The sequence below is a fragment of the Schistocerca nitens genome, chromosome 6 (assembly GCF_023898315.1).
Source record: "Schistocerca nitens isolate TAMUIC-IGC-003100 chromosome 6, iqSchNite1.1, whole genome shotgun sequence".
In the NCBI taxonomy this organism is placed as follows: Eukaryota; Metazoa; Arthropoda; class Insecta; order Orthoptera; family Acrididae; genus Schistocerca; species Schistocerca nitens.
Window position 1 is genome coordinate 88047331 of NC_064619.1, and position 16717 is coordinate 88064047.

The following is a 16717-nucleotide window of genomic DNA, read 5'->3' on the forward strand; positions in this document are numbered from 1 at the left end:
ATGGACTCTATGTTAACTTACCACCGAGAGTATAGAGGCCAATCCACGCTGTCCGTCGAGAAACCGTCATATCATGTTACCATCACGTCAAGGTGTATTCACACTGTCTGAGTGTCCGTCACGTTACGACACTTCAAGTCATTTGATCTCAACTGGCAATGCCGTCCTCAAGTATTCTTTTAGCGGGAATTGCGATCTTCGTATGATGATTTTCAACTGTTTTTATGCGCGAAGTGCACGTACACAATGCGGAAGCTTATATACGTGTATTCTAGAATCCACATTTGTGCGAAAATGAAATTGCGTGGACCGAAAATATGTCATTACCTTGTATAGAAAGGAAATTTCACAAATTATACAAAGTACTTGAGTGGGATGGATCTCCATTTTATATTCTGGAACGTGGAAGCATCACTTTTTTCATTTGTCATATCAAATTGCGCCCAGAATTACTAAAAGAACACAGTGTTATGAGTTGACATCACATCCCGTGAATATTTGGTTTGTTTGAAGTTAACATCAGTTACTAGCCCAATGCAAATTTTTGCACAATAGTGATGTCTCCCTCCATACGTTCCCATTCAAGTTATGTAGATTTTCTTCGCGTGTTGTTAAATTTGGCTTTTAATAACACATAACGAACAACAAACAACTGAAACCTGCCCATGGCCGTGTATTGTTCGCGCCAAGTTGACACTCGGCGCGGTGGCTGATGGGAGCTACTGTAAATAGGAAATGACTTTAGGAGGTCATTCCCGTCAGCAACCGCGCTGAGTGTCAACTTTGTTTGCGCGTGTAGTATACTCTATAGGGAGGAAATGGGCTTGTGGGTCATTTGATTAGCAACCGATGGGTGACGTCAGCAATCAAAACTTTCCTCCATAGAAACCTTGATGGTGCCATGGCGTGACGTGACATGAGGTGACGTGACGGTCAGTGTGGATGCCGCCATTTGAAATGCATGGCAGAATGTTTTGAAGGGAAGTGACATGAAGCCCAGTGTGAACTGGTCTTCTCTGGGGGAAAGTTTTGACGGCTGACGTCATTCGTCGGATGTTGGTCACGTGACCGCCGGCTTGTGGGGTCACGGTGACCCACAAGCTTCGTTGTGGTTTTCGTTGTTGCTAACAGTTGTTTGTTGTTCGTTATTTGTTACAAATTTTTTGCTTCATTATTTCTTTTGTTAAAATTGATAATAAATGACGACAAATTAATTGAAGCAGTGAGACATCAGTCTGAACTGAACAACACGAGCGTTTGAAATTACTTGCGCTCGACTACATTTATGAAGTTTATCGTTGTAGATTCCATACCTTATTTAATGTTTTTCAATGAAACGGATTGCGATATGGCTGCAACCTAAAGTGGAAAAGTACTGTGGGTAGAGTCAGATTGATTAGCAAATGGAATTTATTTGTATTTTGTCAGGCATTTTAGTGTTTCAAAAAAAATACCCTGAAACTTTCAGACACTGTAAATTATTTGTTTCAATATGTACTTATGGCAGCCCTCCTTATTGTTAAGTAGCTCTCTGAATTGCCTGTGAAACAGTTTTTAAAGTATCACTGGTCAATATTTACATGGTTTCGTTAGCTAACCCAGTACAAATAAGGCACTTGAACTATTAAAAGCAAAATTTAACAACATGTAAAGAAAACCTATATATCTTAATGGGAAAGGCTTGGAAGAAGATATGACTATTGCACAAAAATTTGCACTGGGTTAGCTACTAAAGTTGACCTTGAACAAATCAGATATTCATGGGATGTGATGGTAGCTCATAATGCTGTGTTTCCTTTTAGTATTTCTGGGTGCAATTTTATGCAACACATGACAAAACTGATGCTTCCACGTTCCAAAAAATAAAATTCAGATTCTTCTTCCTCAAACTCCTTGTATGATGTGTGATAGACTTGTTCTGTACCAAGTAATGACATTTTTTCGGATAGACGCACTTTCTTTGTGTTGTTTTAGACTTCTGTCACCCTTCTCTAACATACAAGCTATCCCGGCAAGCTGCAATCCATTTAAGGGGCTCCGGAAACGCTCAAAATCATGAAAAGTTTTTTGCGTTTTCTGAATCTGCAGACTATTACCTTTTAATAGATATATAATTTATTCAATTCCGAAGACTACAACTATTTTTAAATTTTTTTTGCAATGTGTTCTACATGGGCGTGACCCACTGTGGCGCTGTTAAACTGCTGTCAAATGGTGTTATTATTAACGTCCGTGTTCGTCAGGTACATTTTAGTTATGTGTGAGAAAGTATGTGTTGTGGCTAACCTGTGATGGTTCAATATATATCGCTGGTGTGATTGTCGATTGTTTCATGTTTATTTAATCTGTCGTTATCTCGAAAATATTCGTAATTAATTCTGTTTCTTGAGTCTCTGTTTTGTTGAAGTATGATAATGAGTAAAAGTAAAGTTATTAGAAATCCTCTGAAGGCTTTTAAGAAAAGGAGAAATGTTGGAAAGCCAAAGGTATTTAGAAATATGGCAATGAAGAGCGATGCTTGCTTTAGACAAGGAACGCCTTCGGGCTGCAGACAGGGCTGTAAAGAGTCTAGAAATACAAGCAAGAGTAAACAGGAGGAGGAACAAGAGGAAGCTGGAGGAGGAGTTTGCAGAGGATGAAGATAATCCATCCTATGGACCTGGAATGCACTAAAAAGTTAATCCAATCTTTGTCGCTCGATTCCCAAAACTTTTATTTTCTCATACTAATTACATGTTTTCTAGGGATCTTCCAAACATATTTGTTTCAAACTTTCAGTAAATGTTACACAGTACGTTCTGCATAATTTAACACAGCCTTTTTCCAAAAAACTGTATATTTTTGAATATATAAATAAAAAATCGCAAAAAAATGTTGTGAATTCTCATTACAATTGAAAAAAAATCATCTTTAATAACCGAACTAAAATTTTGTAAAATCCCTGTGTTAAGTTGTAGCCCATATTCCAATAAATAATCTGTAAAAAGTTCAACTTCCTACCTCAAATACTTTGTGAGGAAAGATGTAATTTATAAGCGTTATTTTAACATTGCAAGTATAGGGCGTTCCGGAGCCCCTTAAGTCCAATAAACGTCATTTTAATATAAATAGGGACTCCAGCATCCACGTGTATAAGCTCTCACGTTGTGTGTGTGCACTTAGCATGTAAAAAGTTGAAAATCATCTTTCGAAGATCGCAATTCCCGCGAAAAGAACAATTGATATGGTTGTTGGGGAGAGTGATAATGTGAATTGTCCAGACCTGAGGTAATTATCGTTTGGCAGAACCAAAAATCGTCTACCCAGAAATGCGCGCAGCCTTTATAGCATATAAGTTTTAGTTATGGAAGATTTTTGTTGTATGTTTATAGGGCAGAGAAGATCAGGAAACGCCCTCGCCGAGCGCGGGAAATTATTTAATTTGACACTGTACTACTAAACACGTAGTAGACGTGCGACTGAGACGCAATGCGATTCGTCGTGACTAGGCCCTCCCGTCGGGTAGACCAAGTCTTTCGATTTGACGCCACTTCAGCGACTTGCGCGTCGATGGGGACGAAATGATGATGATTAGGACAACACAACACCCAGCCCCTGAGCGGAGAAAATCTCCGACTCAGCCGGGAATCGAACCCGGGCCCTTAGGACTGACATTCTGTCGCGCTGACCACTCAGTTGCAGGGGGCGGATGCAGTGCTATTGAGACGCGGTGCAGCAGCAGCCGCCGAGCTTAGAGGACGCGCAGTAGCAGCAGCAGCACTTGTGTGATAAGCAGTAAATTAATTTAGTCTTTCTTTTTTGTTCTCATGCTTCTGCAAATAAGTGAACTGTACATGCATATTTTACTGTGTAGACTAGTGGTTAGAAAATTAATCGTAGTTTTTGTTGTTGCATAAGTCTTGTGAATATCCTTGCGTAGTGCGGCTTCCTAGTGTAAGTTTTCTTTGTAAAGGAATTTATTTTTGTTTAATAGCTTACGGTCTCAGACTACAGTGGGAAATCTGAACACCAAGTTTTAGTGTTACTTTATTCTCCTTTGGTACATTTTCAAACCCAGTAGCACCATTTGAGACCTTATATCTATTTTATACACAGTACGATATGGCTAGGAACTATGCTTGTTGTGAGCGGACAAAATGAGAGTTGGCTGCTGTCCTTAAACAGCTGGAAGCTGCGTTGGCTACCGTCGACAAGCTTCTAGCTAATGCTCGAAGTTGCGGTGACGTTGGGGCGCCAGTGAGACCTGCGATACCTTATGTGCCACTGTAATTCTCTGGTGACCCAGACGTCGCTGCGGCTTCCGATACACAACATCTGATCGGTCCGTCCTCACTCCAGAGTGGGTGGCAGACAGTGGTGGGTCCACGTGTCACGGGAAGGAAAGTGAAAGAGGGAGCAGGCCGTTCAGCTGGCTCCCTACGTCTTAGCAATAGGTACGAGGTGCTTCCCAGTGTTGATGATAACTCTGAGCCAGCACGCGATGCCTCTCCTGTTTGGCCACCGGTCGATTTTCCTGCCCAGTCTGGACAAGTAAAGAGGGTGGGTTTGCTAGTCATTGGGAGCTCCAATGTTAGGCTGGTGATGGAGTCCCTCAGGGGTTGGGTTGTTTAGGGGAAGAGACCAAACTGTGAGGTCATCAGTCTCATCGGATTAGGGAAGGAAGTCAGCCATGCCCTTTCAAAATAACCATCCCGGCATTTGCCTGGAGCAATTTAGGGAAATCACGGAAAAACTAAATCAGGATGGCCGGATGCAGGATTGAACCGTCGTCCTCCAGAATGCGAGTGCAGTGTGCTAACCACTGGGCCACGTCGCTCGGTAGTCCCTCAGGGAGATAGCAGGCAAGGCAGGAAAGAATTCCAGTGTGCATATGGTATGTTTGCTGGGAGGTCTCATCTGTGATGTAGAGGAGGCCCTGCCGGCAGCTATCGAGTGCACTGGGTGCAACCGGTTGCATGTAGTGGCACATATCGGCTTGTATGATGCCTGCTGCTTGGGCACTGAGGCCACCCTTGGCTCCTTTCAGTGTCTGGCTGATTTGGTGAAGGCAACTAGCAACACACATGGAGTGCAGGCCAAGCTGTTTATTTGTAGCATTGTACCCAGGCTTCATCGCAGTCCTCTGGTTTGTAGCAGGGTGGAAGGTCTAAACCAGAGGTTCAAACCGCTCTGCGATGGTATCAGATGCGAATTTCTCGATCTCCGCTGTCAGATGCAGAATAGTAGGGTTCGTGTTAATAGGTCAGGCATGCACTACATGCAGGAAGTGGCTACTAGGGTAGCGGAGTACATGTGGCATGCACATAGGGTTATTTTTTTAGGTTAGAGGACCCCTCCCGTGGGTGCAAACGCGATTTGCCTCTTAAAACAGCCACAGCGATCTCAGAGGATCTTGGTCCTCACAAATCAGAAATAGAAAAGATTAATGAGTTTAATAAATTACAGGAGTATCCAAGTAAAGGTCTCAGACTTAATATCGCTTACTGAAGGTTATAATGCATAGATAGTATTGGAAACAGAAATCTGGTTGAAGCCAAATGTCAATGACAACCAAATCCTAAGTTCAGATTGGAATCATCCAGTAATTTTCGGGTCTGCTGCCGGATCCCATGAACATTCTGCCACAATATTTCGCCCCAGAGACGTCCGGCCATCCTCAGGTGAGTAGACGAAGTACTGAAGAGACCTGATGCAGTCATGATATTTATAGCGAATTCCGCACATGCGAATCGTACTGGCGGTTTATGGCGAATGTGTTAGAAGGTGACATGTGCGAGGCAGCTGAGTCGTGTGTGCTGCCCTCTGTGGTGAAATAAGAACAAACTAATCACTAATTATCCACTGAGCATGTCGATTACGTTGTGACTTCATCATTTTAATAGTAGGATTCCAATTTTTATCAAGCTGAAAGCCATTGTCACGATTAATTAAATTATCAGCAAGACACATTTCCACAACTTGGCTGCCTCGCGCATGTCACCTCCTAATGCACGCACCGTAAACCACCAGTAAGATTCGCTATAAATACCATGACTGCATCAGGTCTCTTCAGTAGTTCTTCTACTCACCTGAGGATGGCCGGACGTCTCTGGACCGAAATATCGTGGCAGAATGTTGATGGGATCAGGCTGCAGACCCAAAAATTGTTGGAAGAAGAAATACGCTGGGAAAATTTCAGAAGTCACATCAGATTGGAATGTTTTTCATAAGGACAGGTCAGTCGCCAATGGTGGCGGCGTGTTTATTACAGTAAAAAAATTCGATAAAATCTAGCGCGGTCATCAGGGATTCCAAATGTGAATTAATCTGGGTGAAACTGAATATCAAAGAACAGTCAAAAACGGTGATTTGATGCTTTTGTAGACCACCTGAGTCAGGATCTGTAGTTGTAGAGCGCTTCAGACAGAACTTGCAGAATATCATTAATAATTTTCCTGACCATGCCGTTGTAGAGGGGGTTACTACAACTTGCCAGGTATACATTGGGAGTGTTATGCCACTAAAATTGGTGCCAGAGGCAAGGAATCATATGGTATTGTTCTGGATGTCTCGTCCGAAAATTACCTTCAGCAGATAGTTAGAGAACCAACTTGTGAGGGTAACATCTTTGACCTCCTGGCAACAAATAGACCTGAACTTATCGAATCAGCTAACGTAGAGGAAGGTATCAGTGATCATAAGGCTGTGACAGCATTTTTGACGATGGACCCTACCAAGAATGTTAAGAGAGGTAGGGAGATATATTTGCTCAGCAGGGGTGACAGGATACAAATTTCAGAATATCTCAGCAGTCAGCATTAAATATTCGGTGATGAGGACGAAGATGTGGAGGACAAATGGAAAAAATTCAAAGGCATCATTCAATATGCCCTAGACAAATATGTTCCCGGTAAGAATTTAAGGGATGGGAAAGATCCACCATGGTTTAATAGCCGTGTTAGAAAAGCGCTAAGTAAACAAAGAAGACTTCATTTCAGATTCAAGAGAAGTAAAAGGGATACCGAAGTACCCTCCGCCACACACCATTAGGTGGCTTGCGGAGTATGATGCAGCTGTAGAGGGGGGACAGAACTTAGTATGCACTGTAGCTAGCTTTAAGATTGGCAATCTCTGCACATGCGCACAGAACAGGGTAAACTAACGGATCACTGCCAGACGACAATCGTACCTTAGCAAAGAAATGCCAGGCAATCTACACTTAGAGAAACTTTACAATATAAGTTGACTAGTAAGGAAATAAAACGTCCACACTACAGAACTAAACCAAAATTACGAAATCAGGAAGAAGTAAGCTAAGGAATATACACATCAAAAAAAGTTTTGCATCACCCCAGTTCCCAGAACTCCTGTAGACAGACGTTGACTGTGGATATTGTATCACAGACACAGTTCGTTTGACTGTTCAGAGATGTCATTAAACCCGACCAAAGATGTAAACAACCATGCATGAGCAGCGCCTATTAGACGGAGGGGGTCCGACAGCCGATCAGTTCCAGTCATACCACCAGGGAGAAGGTACATGGCTCCTGTTGTCCGTAGCTTAACCATGCCTAGACGGTCAATACCGCAGTTCGATCGCGTCCGCAACGTTACTTTGCGCCAGAAACGGCTCTCAACAAGGGAAGTGTCCAGGCGTCTCAGAGTGAACCAAAGCGATGTTGTTCGGACATGGAGGGGTTACAGAGAGACAGGAACTGTCGATAACATGCCTCGCTCACACCGGCCAAGGGCCACTACTGCAATGGATGACCGCTACCTACAGATTATGGCTCGGAGGACTCCTGACAGCAACTCACCATATTGAATGGTGCGTTTCGTACAGCTGTATGGACCACGACACCACGCAACGCGGCACAGATGATCCCAACAACATGCAGAATGGAACGCTCAGGATTGGCATCGCGCTCTCTTCACCGATGAGTGTCGCATATGCCTTCAACCAGACAATCGTTGGAGACATATTTGGAGGCAACCCGATCAGGCTGAACGCCTTAGGTACACTGTCCAGCGAGTGCAGCAAGGTGGAGGTTCCCTGCTGTTTTGGGGTGGCATTATGTGGGGCTGACGTGAGCCGCTGGTGGTAATGGAAGGCACCATAATGGCTGTATGATACGTGAATGCCATCCTCCGACCGATAGTGCAACCATATTGGCAGTATATTGGCGAGGTATTCGTCTTCATGGACGACAATTCGCGCCCCCCATAATGCACATCTTGTGAATGACTTCCTTCATGATAACCACATCGCTCGACTAGAGTGGCCAGCGTGTTCTCCAGATATGAACCCTATCAAACATGCCTAGGATCGATTGAAAAGTTCTGTCTGTGGACAACGTGAGCCACCAACCACTCTGAGGGATCTACACCGAATCGCCATTGAGAAGTGGGACAATATGGACCAACAGTGGCTTGAGGAACTTGTGGATAGTATGCCACGACGAATACAGGCATGCATCAATGCAAGTGGACGTTCTACTGGGTATTAGAGGTACCAGTGTGTACAGCAATCTGGACCACCACCTCTGAAGGTCTCGCTGTACAATGGTACAACATGCAATGTGTGTTTTTCATGAGCAATAAAAAGAGTGGAAGTGATGTTTATGTTGACCTCTATTCCAGTTTTCTGTACAGGCTCTGGAACTCTCAGAACTGAGGTGACGCAAAACTTGATGATACATTATATATATAGAGAGAGGATGATACATTATGATATTATGTACAGGCTATATAATATATACAGGGTGGTCCATTGATAGTGACTGGGCCAAATATCTCACGAAATAAGCACCAATCGAAAAAACTACAAAGAACGAAACTCGTCTAGCTTGACGGGCGAAACCAGATGGCGCTATGGTTGGCCCGCTAGATGGCGATACCATAGGCAAACAGAAAACAACTGCGTTTCTTTAAAATAGGAACCCTCATTTTTATTATATATTCCTGTAGTACGTAAAGAAATATGAACGTTTTAGTTGAATTACTTTTTTCGCTTTGTGATAGACGGCTCTGTAATAGTCACAAACCTATAAATACGTGGTATCACGTAACATTCCGCCAGTGCGGACGGTATTTGCTTCGTGATACATTACCCGTGTTAAAATGGACCGTTTACCAATTGCGGAAAAGGTCGATATCGTGTTGATGTATGATATCTTTTAACCCTCTAATGGCAAGGTGAAGTTTCCTGATATAAACGGTAAGGTGGGGTTGGATCAGACCCCACCCTCCAAATATCGAATTTTCGGGGTAAAATAAAAAACGAATAATGGGAAAAAGTTTTATTATCAATTAAACACATATAATATTTGTTATAACAACAAGTTTTTTTATTTTTATAGTCAATAAGTAAGAATATAAATTAATTAGGAAAAAAATAGGAACTTGATTACAAAAAATACCTTAATAGAAATATTCTCTATAAAATTATTGAAAACATAGAAAAAATCAATAGATTCAGTCATCAACTTGGAACTTGAGTGGTTTAGAAATTCTAAAGATAGGAATTAAATGAGAAACATCTCTTACTAATTGTAGAAAATAATTAGTGTCAGCAGTTTCGAAATATAAAGTCTTTGTACACATAATGTAATAGGAACAACTAATAAATGTATAATGTTATCCTGGAAAGGATCACATACAGCCCTGGAAATACATATTTGGCACAATTGATCACATCTCAGTTTCTTTACAGCCAGGGCATATAATAACTTTATGCTCCCCACATATAGAACATTACACTTACTACAAAAAGCATTCCCTTTCCTATCTTTTGATCTGTCACAAAAATCACATCTTCTTTTCTTTAGTGGCTGTGCTTGGGTAGGCTTGTCTAATTCGATTGGTTCTTTTTCTAAAAGTTTTCCAATAGACGAACGGAGCTCAGGGGGAAGATGTGTGTTATTCAACCTCTTTTTCATAAGAGGTTTTGTCAAAGAGAGCGCAAGAGTTTTGAGAAATGATATTGTCATGTCATTTGAAAAGCTGTCCATTTTGCTATTGCTTTTGTAAATGATAAAACTATTTATAGCAGTGATGTCTAAAATAGCATAAAAGTACTGCATGGGCCATCTTATCGATTTTCTTTTTGTGGTCCTGCTGTGGCAAAGCATATCTAATACATCGACCCCTCCTTTAGTTAGATTGTAGAACTTCACAATTTCAGGCTTATTTGATTTTTCATTTATCTCTCCAGAGAAGTGCATAGACGATATCAGTTAAGCTTTTTTATTTTTCTTTGGGGTTAATGACACCAAAGATTTGTCGTCCTGCTACATAAATGTTGAAGAGCCTACTGGAGCAGAAAGCAGCATTGATGGTGGTATTTGCGGTTTTGTTCGTCCTCAGTGTACCGACAAATGTGAGTTTCTTTTGGAGGAGGGCGTCAGTCACCTCCAGTGAGGAGAACCAATTGCCCGCTCTAATGTTTCTATTAGAAACCCTGATAGATTCCGTCAGGCGCAAAACATATTGGGCAGGTAAAGGCAAATCTCTAGGTCTCCTCTTTATTCTGTTGTCCTTGCCAGTGTATGGAATGCCACGCAAAAAATAGAATGTCCTTGTGTCGCATAGTGACAATATTTTCAACCCATATTTGTTGGGTTTCGACGGGATATACGTTTTGAATGGACAGGCACCCTGAAAACTCAGTAGAGTCTCATCTACTGTGACATATTCAGATGGACTATAATTTTTTTCACTGTTAGATTCAAACAGGTCCCACACTTCTCTGAAAGCTGCAAGTTTGAGGTTGATTTATCTGGCCTCTCTGGTGGCTTTATCATCAAAGTGGAGGTTTTCTAGAAGAAATGCAAACCTTTTCTTGCACATAGTGCAACGGAATACCGGAGGTCCATAGGTTGCTGAGAACATCACATCTACACTCAGCATAGAATTGTTTAGAACACCACTCATGAAGAGAAGGCCCATCAACCCTTTTATTTCAACGCTCTCTGTTAGTGAATGAAACCACTGGACCGTATTGTACTTTTGCCTAGATTTCCTGATTTCAAGACTTGTGTACAAAACAATTTTTTCTGTAATTTTCGGCTCTATAAATAATAAAAATACTTCCAATTCACTAGTGACCCCCATTGCTTCCCCACGTGGACCAGGGAGTGAGTAATAATATTTGACGCTGGTGTCCTAGAAAATTTTGAATGGATGGGATTGTTGGTCCATATTGTCTCTAAGTCTTTACCTAGCTCAAAATTTCTCTCATCATCTACATCTGACTGAGAATTATCAGACCCGACTGCTCCTGTCGCACAATGAAATACATCATCCTCGTCATCAGTATTTGATAATACATCATCCTCAGTTTCTGAACAGTTTTCTGCATCGATATTGTCGCCATCATCCGACTCAGCCTTCTGTCAGAGAAACTCGTTGTATATCTCCTCAGTAGTTCTAAGGAGTTGATGTGACATTTTAGTAAGATACTAGAAGAGACCCCCCCCCACCCCCCCCACCCCCCATGAACCACGGATCTTGCCGTTGGTGGGGAGGCTTGCGTGCCTCAGCGATACAGACAGCCGTACCGTAGGTGCAACCACAACGGAGGGGTATCTGTTGAGAGGCGAACCAAACGTGTGGTTCCTGAAGAGGGGCAGCAGCCTTTTCAGTAGTTGCAGGGGCAACAGTCTGGATGATTGACTGATCTAGCCTTGTAACACTAACCAAAACGAACGGCCTTGCTGTGCTGGTACTGCGAACGGTTGAAAGCAAGGGGAAACTACAGCCGTAACTTTTCCCGAAAGCATGCAGCTCTACTGTATGGTTAAATGATGATGACGTCCTCTTGGGTAAAATATTCCGGAGGTAAAATAGTCCCCCATTCGGATCTCCGGGCGGGGGGACTACTCAAGAGGACGTCGTTATCAGGAGAAAGAAAACTGGTGTTCTACAGATCGGAGCGTGGAATGTCAGATCCCTTAATAGGGCAGGTAGGTTAGAAAATTTATAAAGGGAAATGGATAGGTTAAAGTTAGATATAGTGGGAATTAGTGAAGTTCGGTAGCAGGAGGAACAAGACTTTTAGTCAGGCAAATACACGGTTATAAATACAAAGTCAAATAGGGGTAATGCAGGAGTAGGTTTAATAATGAATAAAAAAGTAGGAATGTGGGTAAGCTACTACAAACAGCATAGTGAACGCATTATTGTGGCCAAGATAGACACGAAGCCCACACCTACTACAGTAGTACAAGTTTTTATGCCAACTAGCTCTTCAGATGACGAAGAAATTGATGAAATGTATGATGAAATAAAAGAAATTATTCAGATAGTGAAGGGAAACGAAAATTTAATAGTCGTAGGTGACTGTAATTCGGTAGTAGGAAAAGGGAGAGAAGGAAATGTAGTAGGTGAATTTGGATTGGAGGTAAGAAATGAAAGAGGAAAACGCCTAGTAGAATTTTGTGCAGAGCATAACTTAATCATAGCTAACACTTGTTCAATAATCATGAAAGAAGGTTGTATATATGGAAGAACCCTGGAGATACTAAAATGTATCCGATAGATTATATAATGGTAAGACAGAGATTTAGGAACCAGGTTTTAAATTGTAAGACATTTACAGGGGATGATGGGGACTCTGACCACAATCTATTGGTTATGATCTGTAGATTAATACTGAAGAAACTGCGAAAAACGTGAGAATTTAAGGAGATGGGACCTGGATAAACTGACTAAACCAGAGGTTGTACAGAGTTTCAGGGAGAGCATAAGGGAACAAATGGCAGGAATTGGGGGAAGAAATACAGTAGAAGAAGAATGGGTAGCTTTGAGGGATGAAGTAGTGAAGGCAGCAGAGGATCAAGAAGGTAAAAAGACGAGGGCTAATAGAAATCCTTGGGTAACAGAAGAAATATTGAATTTAATTGATGAAAGGAGAACATATAAAACGCAGTAAATGAAGCAGGCAAAAAGTAATACAAACGTCTCAAAAATGAGATCGATAGGAAGTGCAAAATGGCTAAGCAGGCATGGCTAGAGGACAAATGTAAGGATGTAGAGGCGTATCTCACTAGAGGTAAGATAGATACTGCCTACAGGAAAATTAAAGAGACCTTTGGAGAAAAGAGAACCACTTGTATGAATATCAAGAGCTCAGATGGAAACCCCGTTCTAAGCAAAGAAGGGAAAGCAGAAAGGTGGAAAGAGTATATAGAGGGACTATACAAGGGCGATGTACTTGAGGGCAAAGTTATGGAAAGGGAAGAGAATTTAGATGAAAATGAAATGGGAGATACGATACCGCGTGAAGAGTTTGACAGAGCACTGAAAGACCTGAGTCGAAACAAGGCCCCAGGAGTAGACAACGTTCCATTAGAACTACTGACGGCCTTGGGAGAGACAGTCCTAACAAAACTCTACCATCTGGTGAGGAAGATGTATGAGACAGGCGAAATACCCTCAGACCTCAAGAAGAATATAACAATTCCAATCCCAAAGAAAGCAGGTGTTGACAGATGTGAAAATTACCGAACTGTCAGTTTAATAAGTCACAGCTGCAAAATACTAACGCGAATTCTTTACAGACGAATGGAAATACTAGTAGAAGCCGACCTCGGCGAAGATCAGTTTGGATTCTGCAGAAATGTTGGAACACGTGAGGCAATACTGACCCTACGACTTATCTTAGAAAATAGATTAAGGAAAGGCAAACCTACATTTCTAACATTTGTAGACTTAGAGAAAGCTTTTGACAATGTTGACTGGAATACTCTCTTTCGAATTCTGAAGGTGGCAGGGGTAAAATACAGGGAACGAAAGGCTATTTATAATTTGTACAGAAACCAGATGGCAGTTATAAGAGTCGAGCGACATGAAAGGGAAGCAGCGGTTGGGAAGGGAGTGAGACAGGGATGTAGCCTGTCCCCGATGTTATTCAATCTGTATATTGAGCAAGCAGTAAAGGAAACAAAAGAAAAATTCGGAGTAGGTATTAAAATCCATGGAGAAGAAATAAAAACTTTGAGGTTCGCCGATGACATTGTAATTCTGTCACAGACAGCAAAGGACTTGGAAGAGCAGCTGAACGGAATGGGTAGTGTCTTGAAGGGAGTATATAAGATGAACATCAACGAAAGCAAAACGAGGATAATGGAATGTAGTCGAATTAAGTCAGGTGGTGTTGAGGGTATTAGATTAGGAAATGAGACACTTAAAGTAGTAAAGGAGCTTTGCTATTTGGGGAACAAAATAACTGATGATGGTCGAAGTAGAGAGGATATAAAATGTAGACTGGCAATGGCAAGGAAATCGTTTCTGAAGAAGAGAAATTTGTTAACATCGAGTATAGATTTAAGTGTCAGGAAGTCGTTTCTGAAAGTATTTGTATGGAGTGTAGCCATGTATGGAAGTGAAACATGGACGATAAACAGTTTGGACAAGAAGAGAATAGAAGCTTTCGAAATGTGGTGCTACAGAAGAATGCTGAAGATAAGGTGGGTAGATCACATAACTAATGAGGAGGTATTGAATAGGATTGGGGAGAAGAGAAGTTTGTGGCACAACTTGACTAGAAGAAGGGATCGGTTGGTAGGACATGTTCTGAGCCATCAAGGGATCACCAATTTAGTATTGGAGGGCAGCGTGGAGGGTAAAAATCGTAGAGGGAGACCAAGAGACGAATACACCAAGCAGATTCGGAAGGATGTTGGTTGCAGTAGGTACTGGGAGATGAAGTAGCTTGCACAGGATAGAGTAGCATGGAGAGCTGCATCAAACCAGTCTCAGGACTGAAGACCACAACAGCGACAACTAGGAGAGAAAACAAAACTTAGATGTAACATAAACATCAATATGGGGTTGAATCCTTCCCACAAAAGAAACTAATAAGTGTGATGTAAACAGTAAGGTGGGGTCGGATCCAACCCAAGTGGGGGTAATGTAGGTTTCGGATAGAGAGGGTAGCTGCAGGTCACTCACCAGACTGACGTGGCCTCCTCGGCGTTCTCGGGACAACTGGCTGGTAGGGTAGAAGGAACCACAGCGCTCTCAGAAAAGGGAGTGGGCAGTTATAAACAAAACAGCCTCGCTGGGGTCGGATCCAACCCCAACCTTACCGTTAGAGGGTTAACGTACTCAACAGAGTTTATGATTCAGTGTTGGGGGTCTCGTATAAGCCAATAAAGTCTTCATTGATGATTAAGGAATCATCAACAGTACAAATACAAAATGACTCTTATTCGTGAATCGAAGAATCGCTTGTTCCGTCAGCTATAACAGAAAAATGTTCAGTCTTCTTGGTTGAAGCCAATGCCTTTCTCAACACAGACTTTCCTAGTAGATCAATGATCTCGTTTTGAATATCGTGGAACGTCCACTTATACCCCGAACGCCCTAACCAGTCTTTAAACTCAAGTGTGTCATTATTTCGGAGTTCCAACAATTGAAAAAAAATTGAATTTACGTCTTCATCACCCATAATTGCTAGTCTTTCTTGGCATAGAAACTGCACAGTAGTAAAAATCGTCTCAAGAGCTAAACGGCCGTTCTACATAAAACTATCTAACTGTTCATTCAATTGGGAGGCCACACTTCGGTTAGTGATAGAATTTAGTTTCAGAACACCTTCTTTATGTGTAAACGTATTTTCATTAAGAGGGAACTTTTCCAAGACCTTTTTCCAGTTAGAAAACCTTACGAAAGTAAAAATATCTTTTTTGGAGAAAATTTTAATAGTTTTTTAGCACCTGTCTCTTTGTAGGTTTTGCTAAAAACTTTCTCGGTAGATGCTTCATATTCTAGCCATGTATATTTGATCAACTGAGACTTCTGAAATTATCTTCCCTTATTGGATTGTCCAGGTTTCGGCTGTGAACGGTTCTCGCCTGAAGATGACGAAGCAATTAACGACACAATAATTGTTGGAGGTTGACTTGCAGTATCATCAACTTCCAAGTGCGCCTTTTTGGTAACAAATTTATCCATTGCAAACTTAACTCACAATACACTAAGAGACTAAAGTAAATGAATAAAATATAGTCATAAAATGGTCCACTAGACACTAAAGTCGGAACACTAAACACGTCTGCAGCATGCACTGAACGAAACTATCCACACTGAATGAGTGCGACTGCAGGGTGGGCTCTATATAGCCGCGGCATCGTAACGTCTCGAAGTGTCAAGACGATGCGAGGCGGAGGGTTCCAGGCGCTTCTGCTCCAGTCCTTCTGATGTCGCCACAGCTGCAGCGCTGGCCCGCCGGGGCCAGAGTTCACCTGAAGGCTCGCGCACCAGGTTAAATTCTAAGTGTGCCTGCAGCACCGTACCACTATCATAACTCACACCACTCGTTTTGAGTTAACCTGATTACTACCATAATAATTATTTGTTTTAACTCATTACTGAATGTATTTTAAAAGGTACCTATCGTCAAACGAGGCAAATAAAAAATTCCAACATAATTTTGTGATTTTACAAAGCATAATATAACTAACAATTAATATAACAAACAAATTTTTGAGGGGGCTCGGGCCCCGTCAGGCCCCATAGAGTCGGCGTCTGTGGCCACATTAACTGGAGGTGTACAACACTACAGTATGTATGTTAGCTAATCTGCCACCTCAACTGATATGAGGTGAACTGGTTTGTAAGGCCGAACGCTAGTGGGCCCAGGGCTCGCAGCACAGCATGGTTGGTTCATTCCAAGCACTACAGCTGGCCCAGCAGCAGTGACTGCTGCTGGCGAGCCCATGTGCAGGCACACAAG

The 16717-nt window shown here is 42.0% G+C and overlaps 1 protein-coding gene across 1 annotated transcript in view; it reads right to left on the bottom strand.

Moving 5' to 3' along the window:
- LOC126262557 (enhancer of mRNA-decapping protein 3) overlaps window positions 1–157 on the bottom strand; it is an 84944-nt gene extending 84787 nt beyond the window's left edge. The window contains exon 1 of the mRNA XM_049959255.1: window positions 22–157. The gene's annotated coding sequence lies outside the window, so the exon portion shown is untranslated. The remainder of the gene's footprint in view (window positions 1–21) is intronic.
- Window positions 158–16717: the final 16560 nt, after the last annotated feature.